The following is a 20,125-nucleotide window of genomic DNA, read 5'->3' as shown; positions in this document are numbered from 1 at the left end:
CTAATACTGTGCACCGTTCTCCCATCCAAATCATGAGCCTCCACAGGCAGTACAAGAGCACAATTAACTGCAATCCAGATCATGAACTCCCCCAAACTTTAATACAGTCCAAATGATGAGTCTGCTTCATCTGTACAACACATGCGGTGTCCTTCCATGCAAATCATGAGCCTCCACCCACTGTAGAACAAGGCACCACCTTTCCACTGGACTTACAAACTGCAGTACAATGCACAGCTCATTCAAAAACAAGAAAACATGAAGGAACCAGATTTTGCAGGTCTTGGACACTACCTTCAATCTGGTGCCGAATGGATGCAGAGTAACCACCTGAAATGTCATTCTTCCAAAACAGAGATCTCAACCTGTGGATCTCAACCTGTGGAGAATGGAAAATCTACCAATCAACCCTCCAACAGTGGCATCAACTGAATTAAGAAACCTTTGAAAATCCATGAACTTGAGCCTTTTCCTGGTCACCCCAGTGACTGCTGCACATCTCTATTACACTGGGCACAGAATCTGTACTTAGCGGCCTACTCTAAAGACAGCAAATTTTCCATAATACAGCAGCCAGATATAACCTACACATCTGCCTATGAGAATCCATCACACAATTGTCCAAGTGAATGAAATAGTCCACTCTAGGCTGGTGCCTTGGAGAATCATCCTGACTACAAAAAATGAATTGCTGGAACCTCTTTCTATGTACAAGCTGTGAAATAATGGAATTACCTCTCAGCAAAGACAAAAAATATCTTGTAAATCAGAAAGGATGTGAAGATCTGTCCATTCCAAAACAGATGATGCAGAATTACAATGACCAATAAATAACCTGAATCACCTGCACAGGTAAGAAATGAAAACAGATAATTCTGGATCATTACCACACAAGAATCGGAACCTTTTCCTCCACACCAATTGTAGACATGACTGCATAGACAACAGACTCTCTACTTCATCCCTTTCCAGGCAAAAGTCTGTGACTCGATCGCAGCTACAGAGGTACACTCCAAGCCACTACTCTAAAGACTACACCACATTGCAACTGAAAATGCTGTGATACAGCGAACCATGATTTGTGTCCACTGATGCTCTTTGGTGACTCATCAGTGGTAAAAAGTAGTATATAAATGCAACTAAAATACACTACACTAGCCCTTCCACCCAAATCACGAGCCTTCACAAACCATCAAGCATGCACAATGTCATATAAACTTATATGAGCATTCACAGACTTTGGTCTTGTATAGATCATTCTCCCATTCAGATCATCAGAATCTATACAACAACCCACTTAAATGACCAAAAAGCCCGGAAAATCATTTTCTGACTACCACCGAAGAACCAGACTTCAGGAGCTAAAGGAGGGTAGACTCTAGATTTGAGGTGGGGTGGTAAATGCATTGGCATTTCAAGCAGACAAAGAGATATACTTAACACCACCAATTCTCCATTTGAGAGGACACAAGATCTTTCTCCAATCACGCTGATAAGTATTAGATGCATTAATTTCTTGGCAGCTGACATGCAGGCTCCTCTCATATCTGCCAAGAGGAGTACCTAGGGTAGATACCCCGCAAAGTGACTTGAAGACAGTAAAACCAAGAATAGAGACATATATATATTATGCTCATCCTCAGGCCAAGAGCAATAAGGATGGCTGCCCCCTCACCCCGCTCCATTATCAACATTTGTGGGGAAACTTCACCTTTCTTCAAGACATTAAGAATTCATGATTCTTGTAATGTACGAACGTTTATAGATCTGTTTATAGCTATTTCTTTTCAGATCATCACAACTAATTGGAAGGACACATCCAAAATCTCATATAATGCTTGGTGGAATCTGTTATGCCACCATCATAGACTTGATCGTGCATATGCCACCTCTTTACCTTTATTAATCAAAAAGGATTTGTTATGGTTACCACTTACTGATTTTCTTTCCAGACATGTTATTTGAATACTATATATTGAATGTTTATGATATGTTGCACTTTTTCTTCTCTCTCTCCTCTTCTCTCTTTTTTTTCTTTTTTTCCTTTCTCTTTTTCCTTTTCCTTCTTAAAAAGAAAATCAGCAAAAGCTTTTTGTAATTGGTATAGCTTTTATATTTCTTTTTGGGACTTAATTTCTTATAATGTTTCTGGCAACCTCTTTGTTTCTACATTTTTCACTGTATTGATGTTCTACATTGTCTATTATATTCAATAAAGCTTTCTAAACTGAAAAAAAAAAGAATTCATGATTTTTCCGCTCCCTCTTTCACCTACCTTACATTATTTTAAGATTTGTATTGCTGTATTATCTGTTGTGCAATATTGTTCTTTCCCTCTTTTGAGGTTGGCTGTAAGATATTTCTGTTTAAGAAATGCCAATAAAAAGTTTTTGAAAAAAATAATCCAGGATTTTATTTCAGCAAAAATATGGTTTGTGTCAATATTCTGCTTTCTTCAACTGTGGTCAATAAGAAGGGCCATCCATCCAGTACATCCAAAGCGAGTTAAGACCTTCAACCACAAAATGACTGCTAAACAGCGGTGATACAATCATATAACTGCCACCAGACTCAGAGTTAAAAGACTGCCACCTACAGACAAGTTCACATTCAGGATTTTCTGTCTGGCCCATTAGCGGTACTTCAGAGGAGCTTCTGCCTGTCTCTGGCATTGCCTTCAAGGAAGGCTCCTGGATGACTCAGTAAGATCTGTGCTGCATTGCTCTTTAGCTTGGTATGTGCTGTACAAGCCTTACATATGAGATCACTGGCCAGGTGTGTACAAAATGAAGTGCAAAAGACCAGAAGACACTTCCTTTTGGGAGCTAGGATTCTAATGCATCATAGGTGTGTATAGGTATTGAACAAGTTATAAATCTTTGTATTGAAGAGTAACTCTGTGCAGGTGACAGTTGACGACTTGTGTCTAGTATGTTCCACACAAGTTTTTTGGTTCTGCAGAAAAAGTTTCACACAGGGCAAAGATTCTATGTAGTAGATACTAAGCATTGTAAGCAGCCTAGACAGAATGACAATTTCTATATAACATAGTAGACTGTGTGCACCAGGTACTAACCTATGTACATGTGTTTCTTTTGCTTCAGAAGAAGGGCTATCTGTAAAGTTTCCCCACTGTATGAAGGCTGCAGGTAGTATAATCTTTAGCACCTTCTGACTGTGGTTATTTTAAGAAAATAGTGTCTTTTTTTACAAGTGTTGCATAGAATGTACACTGTTCTTAGTAGATACTTTTTAATACTCTATGGTGTATTTCTCATGAGAGTTTCTCTGTCTGTAGACTATCTCCATAGAGTAAGCACTGTTTACAGTACCCACTTTTCTACTCATAACAACTTCATTTCCTGCCATTGTGAGGAGTAAATTTCCAACCTTGTCCAGCATGGGAAGAGGTTGGAGACTTGGTACCCTTAAATATCCAGGCTTGTGGGGATGCACAGGCTTACAGATTATTCCAGACCTGGAACTACCACTCCCTGTCTATGCCCTGGACCTGTGTATGTTTTTGTGGAAGGGTGCAAAAATCAAAGCCTTGCTAGAATCCATACTCTGATATAATATGAGCCCTGACCTAATAAGAGAGGCTATTTTCGGGACTCTGATATAGGGAGAACACTGCCATTTTTTGTCATCTCACTGCATAGCACCAAAAAAGATAAGTGGATTTTTTTTACAGGACAAGTAGATTTCTGAAGCATCCCATCTCATAGGCAAACAGGCATTTTATAAAATTCCACACCGCTGCAGACACAAGGCAGTGAGTTGGGCCAGAAAGCATAGAGTTGCAGCAAATAAGAAGCAGGGGAAATTCTTTACCACACAGTAAAAACCATGCAGTGCCTTTACAACGCAGTCACTACCACAACTGCAACATTACCATGTGTTCCTATAGCACGCAAGTCATTACAACAACTTGTTTTATGAAAACAGTGTTGGACTGGTGTTGGAGTTTAAGTTCAACACCTCCCTTACTGATACACTGACTGGAGTTGAAAAAGTAATTTATACTATTCCAAAGTCCAGCGTTTCCCTTAAGCAAGGCGTTGTAACAACTTGCGTGCTAAGGGAACGTGTGGTAAATACACAGTTACAGTAGTGACTGCGTTGTTAAGCCACGCATGGTTTAGGCATGCCTGGTTCCATCATACAGCCAAGAAGCAGGCAATTGTAACACACAGGAAGCTACAGCAGAAAGAGTGGAGAGCTGCGGCTTGCAGAAAGTGGGGAGGCACGGGTCAGATAGAAAACAGTGAGCTGTGGAATGATATGAAGTATGGAGCTACTGTATATAGGTCGGGAATTGAAGCAGATGGGATGCAGGGAATGACAGAAGATAGAAAGCTGGGAGCAGGGCAGATGTATCTGACGGTCTTTAGACTGTAAATCTTTCATTCAATGATTTTCAACCTATTTTGCGAATCACATTTGATTTAGGTTTTGTCAAGCGGTCGTCCTACTGGCTCCCCTTCTGACATTTGCCCAGCAAAGTATAAGCAGCAAATGATTGTGCCATTATGAGGAGTACTGTCACACTTTTTTAGTTTTGAATACAGGTAATGTTCCACAAGCTTGGAAGAATTTGGGGAGTAAACCACTACTTTAAAACTTTCCTTGGACCCAACTGGCTTCAGCAATTTCCGTCCCATCCCATATAACTCTTTCCTTATATGTCCAAGTGCGGAAGAAGCTGATTTTTTTCCAGTTATCGAACTTTCTAGAGTCTCAAAATATTCTTGATTCGCATCAGGTGAGGTTCCGCCAAGGTAAAAGAAGTGTACTTGTTGTTCTATTGGTCCGGAATGATATTTGCACTCGATGGATGCAGAGAGTCCGGGAACCCTATTACTCCTGGATCTCTCAGCAGCCTGTGACACTGTTGGCCATGAGGTGCTTATTTCAATGCTTAAATGAATTGGTTTGAATAGTGTTGTAGTGATGTGGATTACCAATTTATTGACTAATCGTCACCAAAATATTCCTGTTCCACCATTTTGCTCATAATTTAAAACTAACAACTGTGAGTTCCTGGGTACTCGGGGAATCCGTTCCATCACCATTACTCTAATATCTATATGAGACCCTAGTTAAACAACCTCCGGTGGGTACAAGATTTTGTGTGTATGCGGACGATACACAGCTCATTTTTAGACTGTCCCTCTCATGCCGTAACCCAGGGTCCTGTTGTCAGATAGTCTCAATGCTACCCTCTGGGAGATTGCAAAAACACCTAAATTTAAAACCCGAGAAAAACACAAATACTTTTAACTTCACCAACTATCATTACTGGTCTGAGCATGACCTTTCTATGATTGTTACTTCGCCCCCCCCCCAACTAAAGAACAGAACCTTGGCAGCTCTATTGCCTCAGATCTTACTCCTGATCCCATGTATCTCAAATAGCATAGACCTGCTTATCCCAAATGAAATGAAATTCTAATATAAACAGATTAATGCCATTTCTTGCCAACTCTAAAAATCCCAGTCGTCACAGCGCTGATAGTCCCACGTTGACTATGGGAGCGATGCACCTGCTGCCAAACTAGTCTTTTGGCCTAAGGAAATGTGACTCGGTATCCCCTGGTCTGAAGGATTTACATTGGCTTCAAGTTCATAAAATAATTATTTTCAAAGTCATGACCATAGAGCATAAGTGCACTTACACAAAGAAGCCAGAATTGCTTGCAAATCGAAGTGTTTGTTTTAAACCAGTAAGACATTTATTTGCACTCGAAAGAACATGTCTTCTTCTCCTTCCAGGAGCTCGCGCGCTCACTCACGGTGATGAAGCATTTTCTTCTGCAGCAGCCGGGTCTGGGATTCCCTCCACTATCACTGCACGCGCTTCTTTCCTCATTACACTTAACAAAGGCGCTCAAAACCTATCGCTTTAACTGTTGGCTACGGCCTGTGGCCTGTCTAGTGCCCTGGTGTCATGGTCTCCTTACTTAGTGCCAATATCGGCAACCGTTATCATAGCACACATCAGTACATAATCATAATAAAACACATGACACTGAATGTAAGTGGAGAAATATTGCTGCAGGTTTATTAGCATAATAAATATGCAAACACGGTGGGTTATCTTACGGGCGATCCCAGGGCAGGCCAGCCCCATGCCGCCTGCCCGTCTGATAAGCCTAGAGTCACCATGGCAACGCCAATTGGTGACCACCAAATGTTGGGAGGGTCCCCCCCTCCCATCCGTGGACCTCCAGTCCACATGCTTCACCACGCCCCCCCGTGATGGGTGGGCGGAGCATACATGGCAGCCCCCGGTTGCTCAGACCCACAACCGCCTGTCGGTTAGCGGGGCGCCGTAGGTCTTCCAGTGGACACGCTAAAAGATCCCTGGGTATCCTGGCTTAGCACCACACGGTGCTGCTGCATGCTATACCCCTTGGTATGTGCAGACCCTGGATCGCCCTGTAACTCCTCCTGCAACACAAAAGTGAAAGTTGTTAGAAAAACCTTCCCCCCCCTTCTTGTCCCTCCTGATGCCGGGTAAGCGGATGGGCGGGCAAGGCAAACGAGCGGACAAGAGGGCGAGGAGGGGGCGGGGACCGAATATGTACCCCCCCTTTGGCTCCTCCCCGCCGGAAGCAGCTACCTGACTGGGGTCTCCCTAGGTCAAGCCCAGGGACACGACCTCCCACCCCTGTGCCTTCCTGTGGCACTAAGGCGGCCGCCCTCAAGGGGGCGGGCCGCTGCGCAACCCCCACCCCGGGCAGCCTTACATAGTGCCAATATCGGCAACCGTTATCATAGCACACATCAGTACATAATCATAATAAAACACATGACACTGAATGTAAGTGGAGAAATATTGCTGCAGGTTTATTAGCATAATAAATATGCAAACACGGTGGGTTATCTTACGGGCGATCCCAGGGCAGGCCAGCCCCATGCCGCCTGCCCGTCTGATAAGCCTAGAGTCACCATGGCAACGCCAATTGGTGACCACCAAATGTTGGGAGGGTCCCCCCCTCCCATCCGTGGACCTCCAGTCCACATGCTTCACCACGCCCCCCCGTGATGGGTGGGCGGAGCATACATGGCAGCCCCCGGTTGCTCAGACCCACAACCGCCTGTCGGTTAGCGGGGCGCCGTAGGTCTTCCAGTGGACACGCTAAAAGATCCCTGGGTATCCTGGCTTAGCACCACACGGTGCTGCTGCATGCTATACCCCTTGGTATGTGCAGACCCTGGATCGCCCTGTAACTCCTCCACAGCCTTGGGAGTGGCCACCGTCACTACCAGGGCCCCCCCACCAAGGTAGCCTATTTCCTTACAACCTGCTGCAGCCAAAGCTTCCCCTCGGTCCACAGGAAAGGATCCATGCCTACACTAGAGAGGTGCACCCCATCTCCCTCCAAACACCCTGTGGACTCGGCGTGTATAAGACCATGCCTGATGAAGCCAGAAACCACTTATTGCCGGGCTTCTCCCAGGTCCAGCCAAAACAAGTCTTAACCAATACCCTACCAGAGGCCATCATGCCCCAACACGACATGTGCCCCCATCCATTCTAAACTCCCCATGGGTTTATGACTGAATAGACCTGCCTAAAGATAGGCGGCGGTCCAATGATACATTTGCCTGGCTGAAGAACAAGACCTATTCCAAGCTACTCCAGCCAGGAAGTGCCCATGCGAGTGTAGTTAAGAGTTGACAAGCCCGCTCTACCTCCTCTTACCTCACATGGCTGAAGCTAGCACTAGTCGGAGTACAACCATCACCTTCCGACAGTCACCACCTTAAGTGAAGCCTAGCCCTCCCAAACTTCTGCTCGCATACCAGGGAGCAGACAGGACAGCGTGACCCAGGGGGGAACCAGAGCGTACCTGTCCAAGCAACCAAACGCAACCCGACAGAATAATGTCACTGATCTAGTCTGAGATATGTATGCGCTACCTCAGGGATCTTTCTCATGATTCGCCTATCTGTCAGACACCAATCGCTCATCCTGTGCATTGTGTGATCTTGGCCCACGTTGGTGTGAGCAGATCCCTGTGAAGTATTTCTTGGCTTGTAGGCCAATAATGCACATGTGGTAGGTGAAAGATGAAACCCTACTTGCCGACCCCAGGCCAAAACTGACAACCATTTTACCATCTGTCAACAGTAGAACATGCCTCAATAAGACATTGATAAGGGGCCACCTGCATACCTCCTGGAGGCCAAAAGCCTTGTTGGCCAAGCAGCGAAATCTTCGCTCAAAGCAAAATACGAAAAAGACTTCACGCGGCGTCCGCCACCCATGCGCCGGACAGGACACCGAGGATTCACCGAAAACCCCAGATTACCAAGCCGAACCATTGTCAGTCGATACTTTTATTTCCATAAGGTAACTAGGCCACAATTAAAGCGACGTAGCAAGCCAAACGAGGGCCCGCCGCCTACATCCCTAGCTGCCAAGGTTTCATATTGCTATGTATGACATTTTCATAATGACCGCGCCCCTGTGGGTGACATTCCAAGACTATAAATGACACTACAGTGGGAGCGAAATCCGTCAATGATACGGCGCATGTCCAACCTACCCATGCACATTACTGAAACAAGTTAGGGCGGCGGGACCTGTGATGCTGACTGCCGGTATAGTTCAAATTGTCTCGCTGGCTCCAGAAGTCAACCCCATCATGGGAAAGAACTCTCCCTCAGTCTGAGCCCCTAACTGTATTTGCATTGCGTGGTCCTATAATGAAATTAATCAAATTGTGTGCTTGTGTGAGGCGTCTGCGAAGCATGGCTCATGTCGTGGCTGCTCAAACACGTGACATATCCTGTGCTGACCTCGACACTGTGGGACTGTTGTACAATGGACATGCTCATCTATGGCCTAATATTGGTCAAACTGTGCAGCACACGACAACGGAAATAAATTCCACTGTATCACACCACACTTACGTTAGGCAGTGCATAATTTTAAAATAACTGTCAGGCCAGGGCCCCCGTCAAGAACCACTCCAGCTTCCTTCACCTATTCCCAGTGCCAACGCTGCCAAGTACCTGTGTGTAAGTGCGACTATTCGAGGTCTTCAGAAACCCCCAATTAATACAAACATCATGGGCAGTGGTCAGCCCGGTAGCCACTGGACCAGTATGTAGTACCTTCAGTGAGCTAGAGCTATCATCTATCTTTAGCAACGAACCGTGACCTGCAGCGCAGAGTGGTTGAGGTTCTGCTCAGTTACTCTTTGTCAACTGTGGAAGTCTGACCTGATGAATTCTGAAATTGGTGAACTCAGCTTGGAGCAAAGCATTACGACAGAATTGGGACCTCTGTGGAAGGGAAGGGGACGTGAGAACAAACATTTGCTCTAACACTAATGCATCCCGCCTATCAACTGCACACCACATAATGCACCTACCGTCTGTGCGTTATTAAATATAGCAGTAAAGCAGAGGTACGTGTGGCTACTGTACCCAAGGCTGTAATGTGCCCTTAAATAAGAAACCATCAACGTGATTAGTGGCCCACACCATGTCCCGGGGACCGGTTCCCGAACCTGACCTCCCTCACCATTTCTGCAAACTTCAGACATTCCCCACAGACTGCTGCAGATAGAACAATTATACTGCTGTATGACCAGTGGGCAAAGATTGGGTGCTATGCAATAGCCGCATCAGCCAGACCTACACAGAGGATCTGGGTTCAAAAACACATTGAACAAAGCAGCCAAAGTTGAGACTGCTATGTGTGACCATTCCCTAAGTCAGTGTAATTCGTGAGAATGCACCTATGAGTGACACTTTAGGCGAGCGTAATCCAAACAAGACGACGGCGAAAAATTCTCAGCACTTGCATCAGTTTGAGAAACAAAACCCCTAGAGGATCGCACCCCTACCGCAAGGCACCAGGAGCAGGAGGGCCCTTGGTGCGAAAAGTTTGCTGTTTGAAAGGGCAGACTGACTGTGGTATGTGATCAGCCGCATGGCACGACATTCCTTTTAGATACCATTTTAATCACACCTTTAATGAAGCTGCAACTGTAACTGGAATAGCAGGTCTAACAGCGTCAACAGGCATCCTCAGCTTACAATAGGCGTGATGGAGTAAGGGTATCCAGTGAGAATCAAGATGGCAGCTACCCACCTGACCGACCGTGGTGGGAACCACTCCTGTATATTCTAGTCAGATGGTCCCAGTTCACCTGTCACTGCCTGGTGTCCATGACCTAGGTACATGGTCCCCTTGCCTGGCGGCATGCCATTGAGACCAACATCCGATGAGTAACACTATCTGCCTACGCTACCATCTTGCCTGTCGATCCTTCATGCCCAGATATACCATGCGATGATTGCTCTCCTCCGACACTTGACCCGACCACACCTAGCAGAACGATCACAGCGGGAGGAAGCGGCCTGTGACCTGCCCCAAGACTCTATGAAATCCTCCTACCGAATGAAGTGGGAGCTCCACCAACCTCTTGGCCAAGCCTGCCAACCCCCACAAGAAAATGTCCCCCTAAGCTCCCAGAATTGAAGGGGGGGGGGGGGGGAGGGGCTGATCTGTGTGGAGATGTGCGAATGGAGGACATGCGTCCTGGAGTACCTATTGTTTGGGTGCAAATATCAGTCCCACGAGAACCTAATGTGTTTAGTACTAATAACCGTGGTAACAACTCAATCAGCACAGGGCTGGTTGCCCCCCCCCCGTCATACAACCGTGTGTGACAAGCCGGGAGATAAGGGAGGCTAACCCCAGTCAGACACAGAAGGACCCACCACGTGGCTGTGCCCAAAAAAAAAACATGAACCCGCATCAAAACGACCCGCTGGAAGGACAACAAGAGCCTAACGCTCAACACCCGCGGATGGCCCCGGAAGTAACCAATCGGTTAACCATCGAGTAACTAACAACGGACATCCTTTCAGCATCTGAAGGGCTGGCCATTTCAGAAGTACCCGGGCCCCCAATGCCAGGCAGCAGAGCAGGCCTCGGCACCAGTGGTGTGTGTGATCTTAGCCCACATCCGTGTGAGCCAGGGTCCGCGATGCATACTTATTTCATGATTAAAGCACTCTACTAGCTAAACATAGTGACGTTTACACTCCCAGTATGCCCTACAGGGTGGATAGCTACACCTGGCATGGTAGTATCAATTGCTGGAGTGAAAAGTGAAATTTGAAAATATGCATCAGCCACTAGTACATGCATACAATCGACTCTGGAAGTAATCCATAATACAAATAAATCACAGGTCCAGGGAGAACATTCCTGCGAGCCAATGCCACCCAGTGGCCCCAACATGGAGCACTTACATGAGGACCATTTACATTACACACGTTTTATTTATTGGACAAGGGGAGGTCGAAGGATTTTGCCCCGATTCACTGGTTTGTTTGCCCCCGCCGAGACTGGAACCAGGGCTGGCGCAGCCCAGGGCCGAAAACGAGCGGGCTCCCACAGGAGCAAGCCGGGGGGGGGGGGGACCCAAGTGACTCACTTTGCGACCCCAAACTCACTTACTTATTGATGCTCTTAGTATAGTGGACTCCTGTGTCTCTCTCTCTCTAATGGGACCCGGCCCAAACCAGATGTGCGGCCACAACAATACAGCTACCAAGGAGTTACCGGGAGGGCTGTCAGAACACCAATAAAACTACAAAGAGACCGGAGGAACCTAAAAGCACTGCACCTGAGCCAGTGCTGTGCCTGAAAACTTACAATACGTTTTAAAAACAGATGCTAACCTCCCTGCTTACGAAAACATAACAGGGGGGCCTAACAACAAATTCACCAGCCACTCGCTACAAGCCTGGTATTACCCCTAGCGGCACTTTTCAAGCAGTAATCATACTGTAATTTACAGTGACGCGCCAACACCCCACCCAGAGGGGTTTGATGAACAATGCTTGCCACTGCAAGATTGTGTTACCCAAAGTGCGTACAGCCTCATTTCACATGAGCATCTGCAAATGTATTCCTAGCTGAAAATAACTGACAGCAGAGGGACTCGGACCATATGACATATTCAGTCACGGCGATATTGAATGTTGTGCCCCAGTAATGCAGTCTCCCTCACCTCAACACCCTGTCAGAAAGCTACCCTACACCTGCGCCCCCTGAAGCGTGTGGAGATGCGTGCTACCCACTCATCAAAGCGCTTCTTCAGAAGATGAATAAATACATGACTGCAGTTGCAAGTCATTGCATAGGTGCCTTGCTTATTTGTAGATTACACGGGACAACCCGCCTCCTGTCCCCCAACTGCGTATGCAAGGCTACCCTGCCAAAGGCCCCTCCGAGACTCGCACAGACACTCTGTGCTGCTCTAGCCACGCCCACTGCCCTCGCCCCCGCGCCACGCCATCATGACGCGGTGGCGACCCGAGGGAATGGCGCGCCTGGCAGGGCACTTGTTTTAGTACATACAAGCACAGGATGCCACGGCAACTTCAATATGCCGCTCAACTAGATGCATATGATGTGGGCGCGAGCGCGACCCAGAGGTAAGGAACGCTCGAACGAGAGGCTCGAACCCCGGTTTAAGCACTACACGGGCCAACAAGCTGTCGCGCACGGGACCCGAAGAAGTTGGAGCGCAGGCCGGGCCCCAATAAGCAATGCACATCCCGGCCGAGGGTAAACGATAGAGAAGCACGATGTCCGATACGAATAATTATATGGCGCGGAACAACCCGATAAATGTAGCGCTTAAGAGGCCTCAATACGCTACGCATACAGGTGAGGGGCGATAAAGTTACAGAGCCCGGAAGGGCAGAGGTGGGAGGTGAACCCATGGTTCACATGCACGCACAGCACGAGCTCTGCCACTGAGCTACAGCCCTGCATAAGGTTGCCTGATAGCCCGGCTGCCGGAGGGGGGGGTTGCGGGCCCCCGCCCCGAGGACGAAGCGGGGGTCCGGGAGGGCACCGCATGCACGACCGTACGCTCCCAGATGGGCAGCATGTCCGGCGGCGCATACCCTGGGCGCGCCCAGCCCCGACCGCAGCTAAGCGTGCCCGGTGCCAGCCGGCGAGCGCGCTTGGGGCACTACGAGTCATCTAGCATAGGGAAAAGAGATTTGCTCTGGTTTACAGAATGAGCGCTTCCCGCAACGGGACACGAATACGGACCCCCAGCCCGGAGATGCGCGCTCTAGCTGAAAGGCCAGCACTACCCCGCCTGGATATTTCACAAAGCTCGACCCAGGAGTCCCCTGGATGACGTGTGAGGCTCACTGATAAGCTGCCTACACGGGAGGCCCCAGCCGCTCACTGCCGGAATATCGCCCCCACAACCTATCTTCCCCCACGCAACAGCCTGTGGAGAGGCAGGCCAGCGCGCGTTGGCCATGGTCGGGCGCTCGAATACTTAACACATTTTCACAGCCTGAGGATTTCATGATACCAGAGGTATTGGAGCGCTCTGCATAACACCGTAATTGCATTACACATTTATGCACGGGGACCTGAAGCATCAGTCAAAATGATGTGTCACATGCTGTGCGTCCGCACGAGCAAACAGCCTTATATAGTCAGCGCAGCCACGAACCTGTGGATATCTACCGGTTCGCAGCGGCCACTTTCGGAGCTCACAAGGAAGTCTGGAAGGGCCTGCCAACCAGACGCCATAACCACTGCAAGGGCCTCCTAAAGAATCCCATGTGGACGCGACCCCGCCAGGGACCAAATCCTCCTCCCACAAGCGCGCGCCGCCAGGCGGCTGCCCCAGCCAGAGCCCGGCGGGGGAAACAGGGAGGGTCCGCTCGCAGCTCGCACACACGGCGCCCCCCCCAGGCAGCAGGGCCGGCCGCAAAAGTCGGTACCCAACAGGACAGCAAGATGGGGGTAACAGGCAACCGGGAGATGAGGCGGTGTTCGAGGTGCTTCAGGACGTAGGCAACAGGAAGTGGTGACCCTGAGGCGAACTCACGGCGAGTTGGGAACCACTGAGGCTAGCGAGGGTTGAGCGTGGCCAGTGAGCATGGAGGAGGCCGGCATAGATCCGATGCGTTTTACGCTCAACAAAACGGCTGGCAAGCCCACCTCTAGCTCTCCGCTATGCCCGTGTCTGTGCTCCTTCATTAAACAAGGAGTCCATAAAATTTGACTGAGCCTCTGCACCGATGATTTGGCACGACGGGGGGGGGGGGGACATACACTGAGCCTTACCCCCTCCCCTCCTTGCCAGGGAATGCCCAGTCGTCCCCAGCTCGATGCCACTCTACCGGGAGCCACTTGGCGCACCAGCATTCCCGCGCTCTCGCCACTCCCGAACATGATCGTGAAAGGACCCGGATGCTGAGTTCCTGCCCCCCAGGTGCATCACCCCTGCACTGCACGAGCGCCCTGTACTGGAGGAGCTGCATCCCCCCCCCCATCCAGCACCAGCCCTGCAATGGCCGGACGGTACCGGGGTTATTTGTTAGGGGGGGGGGGCACAAAAAACTCACCGTGTGTAGCAGCTCCTCACCGACCAGATGGCGTGCTGCACGGTGGCCAGGGTAGTGGTAGATATGACCAGTCACGCATAGGCAGGGGGTGCGCGTACGGACCCATGGCGCACGCCACGCGTGTCCAGGCAGGCCAGCACCACCAAACGGCATCCAGGGCCAAGGCAAACGAGCGGACAAGAGGGCGAGGAGGGGGCGGGGACCGAATATGTACCCCCCCTTTGGCTCCTCCCCGCCGGAAGCAGCTACCTGACTGGGGTCTCCCTAGGTCAAGCCCAGGGACACGACCTCCCACCCCTGTGCCTTCCTGTGGCACTAAGGCGGCCGCCCTCAAGGGGGCGGGCCGCTGCGCAACCCCCACCCCGGGCAGCCTTACATTCTCACGCTAAGGATAATCTTGTCAGTGCCAAGAAAGCACAGCGGTCGCGTGCGCTACAAATATGAACCAAATACAAATAGTAAAGTAGGGAGCGGAGGTCAACAGGAAGCACACACCTGTGCCTGGTCTGAAACCGGAAGTAGCCGCAGGTAGGAACAAGGGAAACGAGGTAGAAAGGAAGCAAGGGGCTGGAGCAGATGGAAGATAGGAGGGAGGCAGTTGCGGCAAATAGAATGGGGAAGGGGCAAATTGGGAACTGGGCAGAGAGGGAGACGGGGGAGATAGCACGGAAGTGAAGCAGACTGGTTAACGGGGTCACATAAGGGAGCTGGGGACCCAGAAGTCAGGACCTAGGAGAGGCAGGAGAGTGTCGGGACAGGCAGGATGTGGGGGGTTGGGGTAGATATGAGGCAGGGAACAGGGGTTGATAGAAGATTCGGGTCTTGGGAGACAGACTGGAAGCAGGGAAACAGAGCTGATGGGAAAGTGTGAAGTAGGCCAGACAGGAAGCATGAAGCTTTGGCAGAGAGGAGGCAGGCCGCCGAGAGATGAGGCAGGAAGCTGGGGCAGACAAGAGAAGGGGTGCAGGGAGCCCGAGCAAACAGTGAGGGGTGAATGTGCAAATAGGAGGCACGAGGCGGGCAGCTCGGGTAGGGAGGAACCACGGAGCCGGGCAGAGAGAAGGGAGGTAGGAAAGACAAGAATCGTGAAGCTGGCTGGACACAGAGAACTCAAGGAGCTGGGGCAGATAGAAAGAAAGGAACTGGGCAGATAGAAAGAAATGAACTGGGCAGTTAGGAAGAAAGGAGCCGAGGCAGTTAGGATTGATGCAGCTGGGTATTTAGAAGTGAGGCGTCTGGGCGTAAAATAGGAAGTTTGGATAAATAGAAGGTTGTGGACTGGGGCACATAGGAGGCAGTGGCTGAATGGACTCGATGGAGGGGGGGGGGGGAATGGGGCAGATGGAGGGGGTGGGGATGCAGGACAACCGGCCAGAAAGCAAGGGAGGCTGAGCAAAGAGGAGGGAGGGAACAGAAGCACGCAGCAGAGGTACAGAGGAAGCAAGGAGCTGGGGCAGGCGGGGGGGGGGACTGGGGGACAGGAGGGGCTGGGGCACGCAGGAGGGTGCTGGGGCACGCAGGAGGGGGCTGGGGCAGGCAGCGGGGAGCTGGGGCAGACAGGAGGGAGCTGGGGCAGGCAGGGGGGAGCTGGGGCTAAAGGCCGTGACTAGGGGCAGATAGGAGGCAGGGGCGTGCGATAGCAAGGTGCTCGGGGTGAAAACAAGAAGCTAGGCAGAGAAGAGACAGGGAAGCAGAGAAGAGACGAAAGCAGAGAAGAGACAGGGAAGCAGAGAAGAAGCAGAAGAGACAGAGAAGCAGAGGAGAGACTGGGAAGCAGAGGAGAGACAGGGAAGCAGAGGAGAGACTGGGAAGCAGAGGCAAGACAGAGAAGCAGAGGAGGGACGCAGAGGAGAGACAGTGAAGCAGAGGAGAGACAGGGAAGTAGAGGAGGGACGGTGAAGCAGAGGAGAGACAGTAAAGCAGAGGAGAGACAGTAAAGCAGAGGAGACAGTGAAGCAGAGGAGAAAAGGAAGCAGAGGAGACATTAAAGCAGAAGAGACAGGGAAGCAGAAGAGACAGGGAAGCAGAAGAGACAGGGAAGCAGAAGAGAGACAGGGAAGCAGAGAAGCAGAGGAGACAGAGAAGAGACAGGGTAGAAAGCAGAGAAGAGACAGAAGCAGAGGAGACAGAGAAGCAGAAGAGACAGAGAAGCAGAAGAGACAGGGAAGCAGAAGAGACAGGGAAGCAGAGGAGAGACAGGGAAGCAGATGAGAGACAGTGAAGCAGATGAGAGACAGTGAAGCAGATGAGAGACAGTGAAGCAGATGAGAGACAGTGAAGCAGATGAGAGACAGTGAAGCAGATGAGAGACAGGGAAGCAGAGATGACAGGGAAGCAGAGGAGACATGAAAGCCGAGGATAAACAGGAAAGCCGAGGATAAACAGGAAAGCAGAGGAGAGACAGGAAAGCAGAGGAGAGACAGGAAAGCAGAGGAGATACAGGAAAGCAGAGGAGAGACAGGAAAGCAGAGGAGGGACAGGGATGCAGAGGAGAGACAGGGATGCAGAGGAGACACGTGGAATCAGAGGAGACACGTGGAATCAGAGGAGACACGTGGAATCAGAGGAGACACGTGGAATCAGAGGAGACACAGGGAATCAGAGGAGACACAGGGAATCAGAGGAGACACAGGGAATCAGAGGAGACACAGGGAATCAGAGGAGAAACAGGGAATCAGAGGAGAAACAGGGAAGCAGAGCAGACAGAAGTCCTGGACCTGTGGCACACAGGCGGCAAGAAACAGGGTAAAATTAAGAAAGGAAAAGGGGTAAGTGGAAGGCAGGGAATTTGGAAGAGTATTGAGATGGTGAGTTGCAGCACAAGGGGCGACGGTGTTACGTCTTTCAGATTGTGAACCGAGGCGTGAATTGGAGATAAACTTCCGGAATTCTTCGGGTCCCCGCGCTCTTCTTCGAACCCCGAACAGAGCTAAATACTTTCCATAGTACAAAGGGGAAAAATGAAAGGAAGACACTCCGTGGGGCAGATGGCAAACATGCCAAGCAAACACCAGCATCTAACCGAGATAGGAACACCTCTAGACTGTACATTCCTGAAGGTCACTGCTTCCTTGCCCTTGGTAATCACTGCAGGGTTCGCGAACCTAAGGCGCATATACACACACAATTCTGGACACAACTTAAAAAAAAAATATGCACAAACACATAGTACAATTATCATTTAAAGCGGCGAGTGATGCCTGGCAGCCGCATAACGTGCAGCGGCGCATCCAAGCGCAGGGACGAGCACAGACAGCAGCGAGCTGCACAGGAGCAAGAGGGGGACTGGTGAGTGAGCAAGAAAGAGCGAGAGGGAAATAATGAGAAAGAGGGGGGGGGGGCAGAGAGACGGGTGGATATTAAGAGGGCGCCTCTATACACAGATATACGGGGAGAAAAAACGAGCAGGTGGGGGAAGGAAGATGGTGAGGTTGAGAGAGGTTGAAAGATGACAGAAATAAAAGGAGAGAGGTTGGAGGGGGGATAAAAGGAGCACGAAAAAGGGGGAATGCAAGAAATACGTATCGCGAATATATATTAATCACAATCAAAAAGGTTACGTGCGTGTGTTTTTTTCATGGCGATGTCACTCCTATTAAATATTTTTTAACAGTTAGCAGAAGCTCAACCCGTCCCATCAAATGCCAATTTCATCAAAAAGGCTTTGAGTTATTTCTCATCATCTAATTATCTATATGATAATGTATACTAACAAGTTGGTCAGCTTCGTTGCTGCCTTTCGTTTAACCAACATTCTCTCCAGGAAATGAGAGCGTCTGATCAGTGCCCATTATTAGATAAGCCTTGCAGAAAGGAGGTGAAAACCACTTACGTAAACAAACAAATGTGCTTCTCAAAACAGCAGAACTCAGCTTCACTGAAACCTGCCTTCTGAGCAAGCAATGCAACACTTGACAAGTGTTTCCCAACAGCAGCTAAACAGCGGAGTACATCATTTCATCTGCTCTGTTAAATGGATACTTTCTTGTTTTGAAACATCTATTTTCATGCTAAAGCTCCAAAATACGCATTTGATATGAAAGATGCAACTCGGGACACGTATCGTGGTTTAACAAAGCCATTTTGGGGATCTGGTGACATTTATAAATCACTCGGCCTCATGGTCTCTTATGTCACTGAACCTCTTGACATCACTGTTGGACTCATGGCTGTCCATCATGTATCCTTCAAGTATATCACATACCGCAGGGCAAGCAGGAGAGCTGCAGCTCGATGGCACTTTCCATGGGGAATACAAACATAATATTATGCCTACAACTTTGACAAAAAAAAAAATATATATATATATATACACACACACACACACACATATATACACACATACACACTCGAATATAGCCAAGTTAAAACGCATTCTTGGTCAGAATAATAAATATGCATTTCACATATTCATTTACACTTGCTTTCATAAATTCAGCCAATACTATGTGCCTATATGTGGTAAATATTATGTACCCATGTATTAGTATGTTCCTGTAAATGTTCAAGGTGTGTAGCATGCTGTTACTTTATTTTCTTGTGTAAAGGGTTTTGTATATGCAATATACAGTATAATCCATATATATATATATATGTTTATTTATGACATGTATTTAGGCATGTGGATATGATATAAAACACTCTGGGCCTTACAATGGATAAGAAAGTGAGACAAATACTAAATAATAATATGTACCTATAGGTATTCTATGAATTGCAGGTTGATAGTATTTTTCACCTGTATATTAACATATCCATGTGCACATATTGATGACATTACATACACACATGCACATTTGTACTTATTGCGTGATTTGACCGTATACTGTATCAATATATCGACACCATTATGTGCCTAAGTTATTATGCATGTAATACTATATAATAATAACATAATACCTCTGCTACAAGTATATACTGAGTGCATATATCGGTGGCATCCTGTCTGTACTAGTACACATACAAGTTTCATTCTGTACTGACGTATTCATGCCATTCTGTACCTATATATTTGTATGTGCACACTGATAAAGACCTATATAATTGGCGAAGTACACATGTATGTATATAATGGCATATAGATACTTATGGTACTCCGCACTTACACATTAATATATACTTTGATGGCATTGGCTTCCTCCATATACGATACTGATGGTACTCTGTGTGTTGAACATAGTCTCTACGTAGCGATGGAATCACCTGCCTAATGGCACACGCGTGATCTATTCAGCACCTACTGACAGTAGGCATTCACTTCCCCGTCATACCCTACACATTGATTTATACATGTATGTCCTCAGGACAGGCTCGTATTGATGGAATTCTCCATCTAGCATTTTCATTTCAACATACTGGCAACATTTTCCACCTATAGATACACACATGTAGCTCGATGTTTAAATACTCTATTCATTGCATGCACACGGGCACCTGTACATTTGGCTCCACTGATTTAGGGAAAATATATATATATATATATATATATATCCCATATGCAGGTATCGGTGGTGTTCGAACCTATCGATTTAATACACTAAGGATGGTAATCTGCATCACATCTGTTCCTTTCTGTGCCTCTTGACTTATGAGAGCCTCGCGCCGGGGGCACGCGGCACCTATGTGCGCATATGCCCATCCTGATGAATATTCTGCACCTGCAGTCAGACTGCGCCGCCGCGCGCCGCGCCGCTCCAGGATGCAC

General features: G+C 48.6%; 1 protein-coding gene across 2 annotated transcripts in view; it reads right to left on the bottom strand.

Annotated features, from left to right (window-relative positions):
- Positions 1-20,125, bottom strand: part of SLC4A8 (solute carrier family 4 member 8) — a 544,868-nt gene that overhangs the window by 506,049 nt on the left and 18,694 nt on the right. The gene's annotated exons all lie outside the window — the stretch shown is intronic.

Source organism: Triturus cristatus, chromosome 4_1 (genome assembly GCF_964204655.1).
Source record: "Triturus cristatus chromosome 4_1, aTriCri1.1, whole genome shotgun sequence".
In the NCBI taxonomy this organism is placed as follows: Eukaryota; Metazoa; Chordata; class Amphibia; order Caudata; family Salamandridae; genus Triturus; species Triturus cristatus.
Note: the sequence above shows the minus strand (reverse complement) of the source record. Positions and strands in the feature narration are given on the sequence as shown.